Source organism: Rhinopithecus bieti, unplaced genomic scaffold (genome assembly GCF_001698545.2).
Source record: "Rhinopithecus bieti isolate Rb0 unplaced genomic scaffold, ASM169854v2 scaffold_662, whole genome shotgun sequence".
Lineage (NCBI taxonomy): Eukaryota > Metazoa > Chordata > Mammalia > Primates > Cercopithecidae > Rhinopithecus > Rhinopithecus bieti.
The window spans coordinates 963,081-974,141 of NW_016803231.1; positions in this window are offsets into that span (position 1 = coordinate 963,081).

Here is an 11,061-nt window from a genome sequence, read left to right on the forward strand (position 1 = left end):
TCCAGAAACCATTTCAGTTTAGTTTTCATAGGACTGTGTGTCTACAGGAGTAAACTTTTGCCAGAGGTAGAAATGTACATTCTCTTAGCTTAGTGAAATGCAAAAGGAGGAGCCACAAGGAGATAGGAATGGCATTGGGAAATTAAATGCATGGCCAATGCAGATTTTCCAGATAGAAGGATTTTTGTAAACCACCTGCAACACCAGATCTGTGGGAGGATGTCTTACATGTTTATGTGGGAATATGTAAGATTCTCTTATTTGAATCTCTCTCACACACACACCATCCAACACTTATAAAGAGCCAGAGTTTTTAATACCAACTTCTCTTCATTTAACTTTAATTCACCCTTTAATTTGGGCCTACAAAGACATTTATAAAACATGGTTTCTGCCCGCCATAGTTTCTGATAATCTAGTGGAAAGGACAAACTTCTATATAAATGTTTCTAACATAGGGCAGCTTGTATTAATAGTTTTAATAGAGACAAATACTTTTTGTAGAGTGAAAGAATTATTTGAATCTTACCTGATGAGATATTTTTTCCATAAGTGCAAAAGAGTTTGCAATAGGGAGTAGATCTGAGTCAGGGTGGGGGATCAGTATATTAATAAGGACTCTATCTGGAATGTAAATGAAACATGAAAATGTGAACTGATAACCATCAGAGTTTTTCTGGTAGAAGTTGAGGTAGCTGGAAGGTCAGAACAGTTAGATTAACTGTAATTTAGACAAGCAGTTTTTCAAAGTGCAGTTTTGATTCATTAATAGATCATTAAGCCAGTAAGTTGGTCAAAACATTTTAAAATTAAAATGAAGAGAAACTATCAGAATGCACTACAGGTGTAGTAAGGGTATTATTTTGTAAAACTTATACTTCAGATACAGTCATATGTCTACATACACTTATAATGTAAAATGTGTTTCTTACCATGGGATCACAATAAAGATAGTCGATGACTGTTTTATTACCTCTGAAATTGGACAACACTGCTAGGTTCAAGTCTGGATTCTGCTGCTTTCCTCTTATATGACCTTAGGCAAGTTGCATAAACCACTATATGACTTAAGTTTTCTCATCTGTAACATAGTGATATTTATCATTTCTGTCCTGTAGAGTTTTTATGTAGATTGAATTAGTCAATCCATGTAAAACACTTAGAATTGTGCCTGTCATAGAGTAGAAGACATTTAAATATAAACTTATAATTTGTGGAAGACTAAAGGGAAAAGAGAACTAACAATTAGACACATACTGTAGGCCACTCTGCTGTGCTTTTTATATAAATTATGTAATTCCACAACTTGACAGAGTAGGACTACTATACTCATTTTTACAGTAAGTAAATTAAGACACAGATCTGATAAGTGACTTGTGCAGTTACAGAACAGGGAACAGGTAGAGAAACGGTTTATACCCAGATAACTGTGGCTTTACATTCCACTATAGCCATATTGTTGTAGAGATAACTAATGAGAGTGGCGTGAGTTCAAAGCTGTAGCATAGTATGGTGGGTCTGAGAACTGAAATTAGACCTATTCAACAATATTTGTTGAATATCTTTCTTGTGTTAGAAACTCTGCTGGATCCTAGTCCTCATGGAGCTCTTCTCCTTGCTAGGGAAGAAGAGACTATAAACAACCTAACTCAGCTAATTACCTAGATAAGAGGAAATGATATAAGATGCTAATTACTTAGATAAGAGGAAATGATATAAGCTAGGGTAGAGAAAAGGCCTTTTTGAAAAAGTATCTTCTGAAGAAAGACAAGATTGATTTGAAAGAGCCAGCCCAGTGAAGGGCTGAGGGTATAGAAAGTCTGAAGTCCTGAGGCAGGAATGAGCTCTGGAATTTCAAGGCATAGAAAAAGCTGGTGAGGCTGGAGCAGAGTAAAGGAGAGGCAGAATGGCTTTGATGAAGTTGCAAGGCAGGCAATAGCAAGATCACGTAGATCCTCAGAAGTGTCATAAAGAGTTCGCAGTTTGTCATAAGTGTAATGTGAAGAGAGTTCTACACAACTAAGTGACAAGATCTGATTTCTGTTTTTAAAGAGTCACTCTGGGCCGGGTGCAGTGGCTCACGCCTCTAATCCCAGCACTTTGAGAGGTGGGAACGGGCAGATCACTTGAGGCCAGGAGTTGGAGACCAGCCTGGCCAACATGGTGAAACAATGTTTGTATTTTTCTACTAAAAATACAAAACAAAATTAGCTGGACATGGTGGCATGCATCTGTAATCCCAACTACTCAGGAGTCTGAGGCATGAGAATCCCTTGAACCCAGGAGGTGGGAGTTGCAGTGAGCCGAGATTGTGCCACTGCACTCCAGCCTGAGTGACACAGCAAGACTCTGTCTCAAAAACAAAAATAAAATAAAGGGTCACTCTGGCTGCTGTGTAGAGAATTGTGGGGGAGATAAGAATCAGAGAGACTAGTGAGAAGGCTGGCACAGGAGCCCAAGTGAGAAATGACAGTGGCTTAGCCTAGAGTGGTGGGAAAGGGCAGATTAATTCAGGATATAGTTTTGGGAGTATAATGGACAGGATTTGCTGATGAGTGGGATGTGGAGAATGAAAAAGAATCAAGAATGACTTAGTTTTTCCTGGGCACAGTGGCTCACGCCTGTAATCCCAGTACTTTGGGAGGCCAAGGCAGGTAGATTGCTTGAACCCAGCAGTTCGAGACCAACCTGGACAAAGTGGTGAAACCCCATCTCTATAAAAGAAAAAAGAAGAAGAATGACTTTTGGCTTGGGAAACTGGGTAATGGGAAGAGGTGCCATGGCCTGAGATTGCAGACTTAAGTATGAAACAATCATGGAAGAAAAATCAAGGATTCTGTTTTGGACTGGCTAAACTTGAAGTCCTAACAACAGATGAGCCCTGGGCAAGACACACATCTCCTCTGCTATCAGTTAAAAAGTTCCTTTCAGTTCTTAAAAGTCTGTGGTTCCTTGAGATTCTAAGTTCAGGTCAGTGTTTGCTAACATTCCTTCTATCCTCAGCGCATGTGCACACATATAGATCCAGTTACGCTGTGCGTTGAACTATGAAATTAAGGAATGGTCTCCTTTTTAATTCTTCAAGCTCCTTAGGAAAAGAATTTTTAAAACCTTGCATCTGCATTTGTTTAAGATTGACATAAAGCAGCTGAATGTTCTAGGATATAAAAATCATGTCATAACCTGACCATTAGAAAATCGGGCAAGAAATGGAAAGCGTCTGCTTAAAGGAGACTGGTCAAAAATATATTTGGCATCATTCAAAGAAGGGTAATGTGAGAAGACATCACTGATACAGTCAGAAGGTTTAAAGACTCAGCAAATGGGCTCCTGCGAGGGGTGCTTTTGCTATCTTCAAGGATGGAAGTCAACTGAAGGCAGCTGGGTCCAGGCAGTGGAATGTAAGACAACAACCTATTTTTCTTGGGGCCGGTGGATTTTTGAAGTAGACTTATGTTATATTTGTCAAAAGAATTTCTTGGTTTAAAGGACAAACTAATATAGTAATTAGGGATTTTATTCATCCCTCTGAAGAATGAATATTTTAGATATATTCATTTATTCAAGCATTTCCAAGTACTCACTATGTGTTTTGGGTGTAAAGCTGAGGAAGTCCCTCTCCCTGGAAGCTCACAATATAAGAAAAAATAGATACAAAGCTAACTACAATAGGGTCTGATAAATGATCAAGCAGCTGTGAGCACAGTATTCTGGAAAACACAAAGGAAAGATTCAGCAGTTTTGCTTGGGGGAAGGCAAAAGAGCTTTACCAGGATAACATTTTGAGTTGGGCCTTAGAGAAAGAGTAGTTCCTTAAGATAAGCTAGAAATAGAACTAGAGATAGAAGTACATTTTTGGTGTACTCAAGTAATTCAGCGTGACTGGAACACAGGTTATATCCAGGGCATTGACCAAAAAGAAAGATAGTGAGGTGTTCTGAAAACGGATTGTAAATAGGCCTTGAATGTCATGCCAAGGGTTTTAGCTTTTGTTTTGCAGGCAGAGGGAAGTCATAAGGGCTGTTTTTGCAAGGCAGTGACATGAGAAAAGAAAAACTACGCCACAGCCTCTCAACCATTTTCTGCCATGAGCTGCTTTGGCAATCTGGTAAAGTCTATGGACCCTTCTAGGAATGTTTTAAGTGCATAAAATACAAATAAAATTGCAAAGGAAATCCACTATATTAAAATATAGCTATCAAAAGATGAACAATGTGTTATGTAGGAGTACCTGTGCTTCTTGATAAAGCATTAAATAACATGATTTAGCTCTAATAATGACTATAATTTTAAAGTAGTAGTGATCATAAATAATATTTCAACATCTGCAATGGCTATAATATAGTATGAAAATATCTGTGATCTTGTTGGTGGCAAAGTCACAGGTCCTGCCAATACTACTGGGGTTTGTTGACAATGCTTATAATCAAAAGAAATGCAAATTTTTCAATTAGAGGTTTGTGAAAATCAAAATGTAATTTCCCCCCATCCATTATTGTGGTCCTTAGCATAAATACTCTTGAATTCAAGGCAGTATGGAGATAGACTGGTTAGGAGAGTGTTAAAATAGCCAGGATGGAAGGTAAGAAGAGCATGCAGTTGAGGGTTGGGTACGGTGGCTCACAGCTATAATCTCAGCACTTTGGGAGGCTAAGGCAGGAGGATTGCATGAGCTCACAAGTTCAAGACCAGACTGGGAAACATGGTGAGACCTCATCTCTATAAAAATTTTTTTAAATTAGCCAGGCATAATGGTGCTCCCAGCTACTTGGGAGGTTGAGGTGGGAGGATTGCTGCAGCCCAGGAAGTCGAGGCTGCAGTGAGCCATGTTCACACCATTGCACTCCAGCTTGGGTGACAGAGCAAGACTCTGTCTCAAAGGAAAATGAATACAGAAAGAAGAGGAAGAAGAGCATGCAGTGGGGATGGAGTAAAGGAGCAAAGGAGGAGATTAGAGACATTTGGGAGTTTGACTTGGTTCCTCCCAAACCTCAGTGAGGAGTTCTTCAAGGAGGAATTTTGGGTAACTGTGGTCTGGTGGGGCGGGTTCACCAGGAAGGCAGTGTGAATACCCTTTAGGCAGCTCTCCATGTGCAGTCTACTTTCATTACTTGGTTCAACTAATATGCATTACCCTCTGGAGCAGGTAGTAGGAATATAGCAAAACAGATAACAGTTCTCGCTTTCATGGAGCCTAGTATCTAGTGGAAGAAATGTGATTAAACAAACAAGTAGATGTGATGTTGCCATGTGGTATCAAATGCAGGAAAAGAGTAGTAGTAGTGTATGTCAGCATATTGGCAGGGAATGGGCAACTATTTTTTCAACAGCAGGGTCAAGGAAGGCCCCTTTCAAAGAAGTGACAGTTAAGATGAAAAACCAGTAGGACTTAGAGTCAGGAACAGAGCACAAAATCCATTTTTCCTTAGGGATTTAGAGGAGCTGAAAGAAAACCAGGGACCTGGAGCAGGGAAATGTAGGGGAAAAACAGCAAGAGATAGGAGGGAGGCCAGGTGTGGTCTTATCACCAGCCCAAGGATCTAGGATAGTCTCCTCAGGGCAGGGGGAAACCACTGAAGGTTTCAGAAAGGGAAGTGATATCATCTAGTTTGTGGTTTTAAAAAAATTATTCTGACTACTCTGTGAAGCATTGAAATAGGGAGCTAAATTGTGGCTGTGGCTAATAATCCCTCCGGAGGTGGTGGTATCATGGACTAAGGGTGCAGCAGTGAAGAATGACGCGGGGAAGAGGATGGAATACAGCCATTTTGGTGGTGGAAGGAACAAGATGAGTGACAGATGAGAGGGAGGCAGGAGGGAGAGATCATCCTGCAGTGATCTCGTGCTTCACACGGATGGTCCAGGCACCAGATACTGAAACGGAAGGACTAGAAGAGGAGCAGACTGGTGCAGGGGAATGGCTGGAAATCAGACAGCCTTGTGGGAAAGTTTATTTGAGATGCAAGTGTTAAGTCAGCAGATGTAGGTGTTAAGTAAGCGTTTATATTGACAATTCTAGAGCTTGAAAGGCGGCGTGGACTTGGAATGACTTTTACCAAAGATTTCCGAGGAGACTTTTTTTATTAGAACTTTTCTCCCAGATCCTGGCACTACTCTGAAGGCAGATAGTCAAACCCTACCAACTGCTGCCACTCCTGGCTGAAGATTTCACTGTTTTATTCTTTGCCCTACTGCTAACTTTTTTTGTTGTTCTTGAGGCAGGGTCTTCTTTGTTGCCCAGGCTTGTGTGCAGTGGTGCAATCATAGCTCACTACAGCCTTGAACTCCTGGGCTCAAGGGATCTTCCCACCTCAGTCTCCTGAGTAATTAGGACTACAGATGTGTACCGCCATGCCTGGCTAATTTTTCCATGTTTTATAGAGATGGGGGTCTCACTATGTTGTGCAGGCTGGTCTCAAACTCATGGGCTCAAGCAATCCACTTACCTCAACTTCCCAAAGTGCTGGGATTACAGGCATCAGTCACTATACCCAGCCCCTACTGCTAACTTTCACTATTCTTTCATCCTGCCCTTGACATCAGAACAACATCTGGACCTAAGTAAGACTTTTCCATGGCTTAAATCAGGTAGTACCTCTAAAGGTGTTCAGAATATTTAAACTTACATGAGTCTCCCACATGAGATTTCTGCAGGGGAAGCTTTGCAGCCATAAAGAGGATGCTAAACATAGTGGCTTATAATGAAATAATATGTTTATCTTGGCTGGTTTTATAGCAAATGTGATTGGGATATTTACTGGTGGTTTCTTAGAACTAGATGAAAACAATAGGACAGACCAAATGAATTACAGCAACAAAACATACTAACAACATAAAGAAAAGATACAGATTATGGAAAATTATAAATTGTGGTCATGCAAAGAGAGATCTCGCTGTAGCCCGAACACTGGTGACCCACAACTAAATGGGGCCAAGATTAATCATGCCTCGATCTTATACATAAGCCAAAGGATCTTTTCTAAAGATCATGCCTATTAAAGCAGCAAAGACTTTTCTGCAAGATATATCATAATGAGCTCCAGGCGTTTAATGAGAGACAAGTGCTACAGTTGAAAGTGGTAACCTTCAGCATCGAATCTGAAAATGAAGTGGGCCTGCTTGCTCTGCAAAATGAGGCCACAATCCAGTCTGCTTAGGTGAAGAGAAGTCTCACATTTGTAGATGCTCTGTTGCAGGCAAACCTTAAATCTTCTGGGAAAGGGGGAAAGGCTTTTGTTTGTTTTATTTTCTAATTAGGTAAGGATTGTACATGCAAGGAGCAAGCAGCTGACTCCGGGCTGCAGGCCCAGTAGCTTCCAAAGGCAGTAAAGCCGGCAGGCACGGTGGCTCACGCCTGTAATCCCAGAACTTTGGGAGACTGAGGCGGGTGGATCACTTGAGGTCAGGAGTTCGAGACCAGCCTGGCCAATATGGTGAAACCCTTTCTCTACTAAAAATACAAAAATTTGCTGGGTGTGGTGGCATATGCCTGTAGTCCCAGCTACTTGGGAGGCTGAGGCAAGAGAATCGCTTGAACCCGCGAAGCATAGGTTGTAGTGAGCCGAGATTGCACCATTGCACTCCAACCTGGGCATCACAGCAAGACTCCATCTCAAAAGAAAAGAAAAACAACAACAACAACAACAACAAAAAGGCAGTAAAGTGGAAAACAGAATCAAGGAAGAAACCAGCCTAATGAGTTGGAGAGAGTGTCCCAAAAGCCTCTGGAAGAATATGCAGCACTCCAAGGCCAGGAGACCTCAGCTTCCATCTCTGTTGTAGGCTGCCTCAGATGAGGACAATTACCTGGCCAAAAAATAGCAGCATGAAAGAAAAGGGTCATCCCCCCTTATTCCTTGTTTTTCATCCCCTAAAAGCCCCTCATCCAAGGACTTGTGTAAAGTTGTGCCCGCCCCTACTTTGATCTGCAGTGGGAAATGCTGGGATGCATGTCCTGACCCTCCTTCCCCCACTGCAGCCCTCACGAATGGTAGCCTTCTGTCCTGCAGACAGGATGCTGCCTCATGTCCTGAACCTCACCACAAATTCCTGTCCCACTGGCTGCTTCTGGCTTCCTCTTGCAATCCCAGGAGACAAAGGACTGTGAGGGAGGAAGGGAGCCGAGCATGGTCTCCCAGACAGAAACCCTTTGGGAGCCTCAGCCTGCTTGCTGGGGTCTGCCTTTCTGGGTGGGAGGAGGGGCAGCCTCCCTACTCCCTCCAAATGTCCCTGTCTTAAACCCATTCTGCACAAAACAAGCCAGTTCATTGTGTTCTTGGATATAAATATTGATTCTAGGTGATGTTAACATTCTGTTCGTAAAAGAATGTAACATATTTCTCCCACACCATATTAGACTGATGTGTTGTTTGGCCAAGAGAAGTACAGATTGCTGGCTTCTGCGAGAAAATGTGGACATTTAAATGCATGCAGCTTTCAGAAGTCTAGGTAGCAGCCTCAGAACAGCAACCAGGCCCCTGGGTTGGCTTCAGCTCTGCCCTCCTCCATCCAGTTTCTCCTTTCCCATCTCCATTGTTTGCACATGCCTTTGGTATTTCTAATCACTTGCAATTTAAGAAAATGCTTTCTTGGAATTATATCTTCTTTCTCAAGGACCTGTTAATGTGGGACATTTGCTTTCTTCAGGAGGGCCCGGAAGGTCAGGACCAAACATTTTTAGTTTTCTTCCTCAGGGGAAAAGATCTGGGAGGTCCTGTTCTCCTGTTTTCTTTCCACCCCCCCTCCATGTCGGAGGGAAGGACAAAGGCTTCAGACCAGAGGTGGTCCCGCCACGCGCTCCACCAAGGCCTGACCAAGCCCAGGACTCAGATGTGCTGGCCGCCTTGGCAAGGCAAATTCCCCACATTCCACAAGTGCTCTTGAGGGGGAAATAGAACTAATGAGAAAGTGGAATTCTTGATGTGTATGCGTGCTCACTCGGGTGCCAATTCATCTGACACAGACAGATCCCTGGCCCTATTTCGCAAGACAGTGATAGAGCCCATTTCCAGATGTGCGGGAGGGCGGCCCGGGACCCAGTGCTGGCAGGAGAGCCGGCGCCCTCTGCTGTCCCGGCCAGGAAACACTGCAATGGTGGGAAAGAATCTGGGGTTCCTGAAAGCCGACTGTTAAATCTACAGCCGGCCCTCGCTGGTGTGGAAGGGGCCTGCAGCTCCTTGCTGTTCAAATGATGAGCCTGCAAGGGGGTGGATTCTCTCCTTCTAGCTGGCTCTCTTTGTGTTTTGTGGCTCTAAATGAGCCAGAAATGATGAGGATTTACAATAAAACCCCAGCCTCCCACAGCATCTGCTGGTCCCATTCCCAAGAAGGTGAGGAAAAGTGGCACTGTCTCTGGCCTATGAACCTGGCCAGCAGGCCCAGGCAAGGCGAGACAATGAGGGCAGCTTGCCCAAGAGGAGGCCTCCTGCTGATTAGCAGCCCTCGGGCCATACCCTTGCCTAAGAATGCAGCTTCTGGAGGCCTGGCTGGCTCCAAGGCTTCCAGCCGAGTGGAAGCTGCAACTGCTCCCACTCAGGCATACTGGCATCTCTAAGGGGCCTCAGAGCTGGCACAGCCAAGAGACTGGCTCAGCTTACAAGCTTAGACAGAACTGCCACCCCCTCTGCCCTGCTGCCTGCCAAGACAGCAGCACAGCAGTGCGTCTGGGGCCAGGGCTAGGCTTGCTGCTGCAGGAGAGAGAAAGAGATATTAATAGAGAGAGAGTGCATGTGTGTGTGTATGTTGGTGAAAGGTGGGGTTGGAGATATTAGGGGGATGCAAGGGGGATGGCTGGTGAACTATACTTCTTGGACAGCCTTTCAGTTCTGCAAAAGGCACAAAACAATCAGTTTTGTTTTCTGGCAGATTTTAATTTTTTTTTTTTTTTTTTTTTTTTTTTTTTTTTTTTGTAAACCAATCTCTTCCCTGCTGGGAGAAGAAAACCCAACCCGCCAAACAATCCCCTACCAACCCCTAAAACAATGCCCTTCTCTCTCTGGGACCAATTTTCAAGCTGCACAGCAGTCCTGACAAGGTCAACAAGCTGGAGCTGTAAGTGGAAGATCTTTATCTATGTGGGAAATAGGAAAATCATTTGACTGATAAAAGGAAATACAATAAATAGCATCTAAATTCCTGGCTGCATTCCCCCAGGCCCCTCCTCTGCTGGAGAAAGTGCGTGGGCCAGGGATACATGTGCTGCTCCAGCATGTTTAAAAATAGCATGCAGCACACAGCCCTTTCTTACCTTCCAGAAAGACTTCATTACCGGATCCTCAGCCCTGAGCCTGCAGAGCTGCTGCCGGCGCTTTCTTCTCCCTGCGCTGGATTTTTCTCTTTGGAAGCATTAAGGGAGTGCATGTGATACATTTTACTCACGGGCCAGCTCCCGCTCAGCTAGTTTCAATCTAGGCACGTCTAGAGCTCACGTTGAAAGTCCATTGTATTTAATGGGGTGTTAACTCTGTTTATTCTCTGAGACTTGTGCAGTAATTTTACACTCTGCAAAACTAGCAACTTGAACCAGAAATGATATTCCTCTTTCCCCATGTCCACCCTAGTGGGCTGCAGTCCCTGGGCACCTCTGGTCCTGCCTCCTAGGGTTCCTGTAGCTCAGGTAGCTGAAGAAGTTCTGCATGCGGTGGGAGATGGGAACTCTGGGGTTCACATCCAGTTCTGCCTCTTGTTAGCATTGGCGCAGCCTGAAGCAGGTCTCTTCAGCTCCTGGAGACATTTTTCTCATCTGCGAAAAGGAGATTTTAATCTGCCCCATGTATCTCAAAATGCATACAACAATCTCATAGTGCAAAAACATTCCCCTAGGTTCTACAAAGACACCGCCTGATTCTTCCCAACTGGGCCACTTCAGCATCACCTCTGAAGCCACTTAACCCCTTCAGATCTCCATCTCTCCACTAAAACCTTGGCGATCTGGATAGGACTATAAAGTCCACTATTCAGGCTGTATCTTCACCATGCTGTTGCAATTTTTTCTAAGTCCATTATTCCTTCCACCTTTATTGGCTGGCATTCTACCTCTTGGGAAGACCTTCTTGTCTCCCC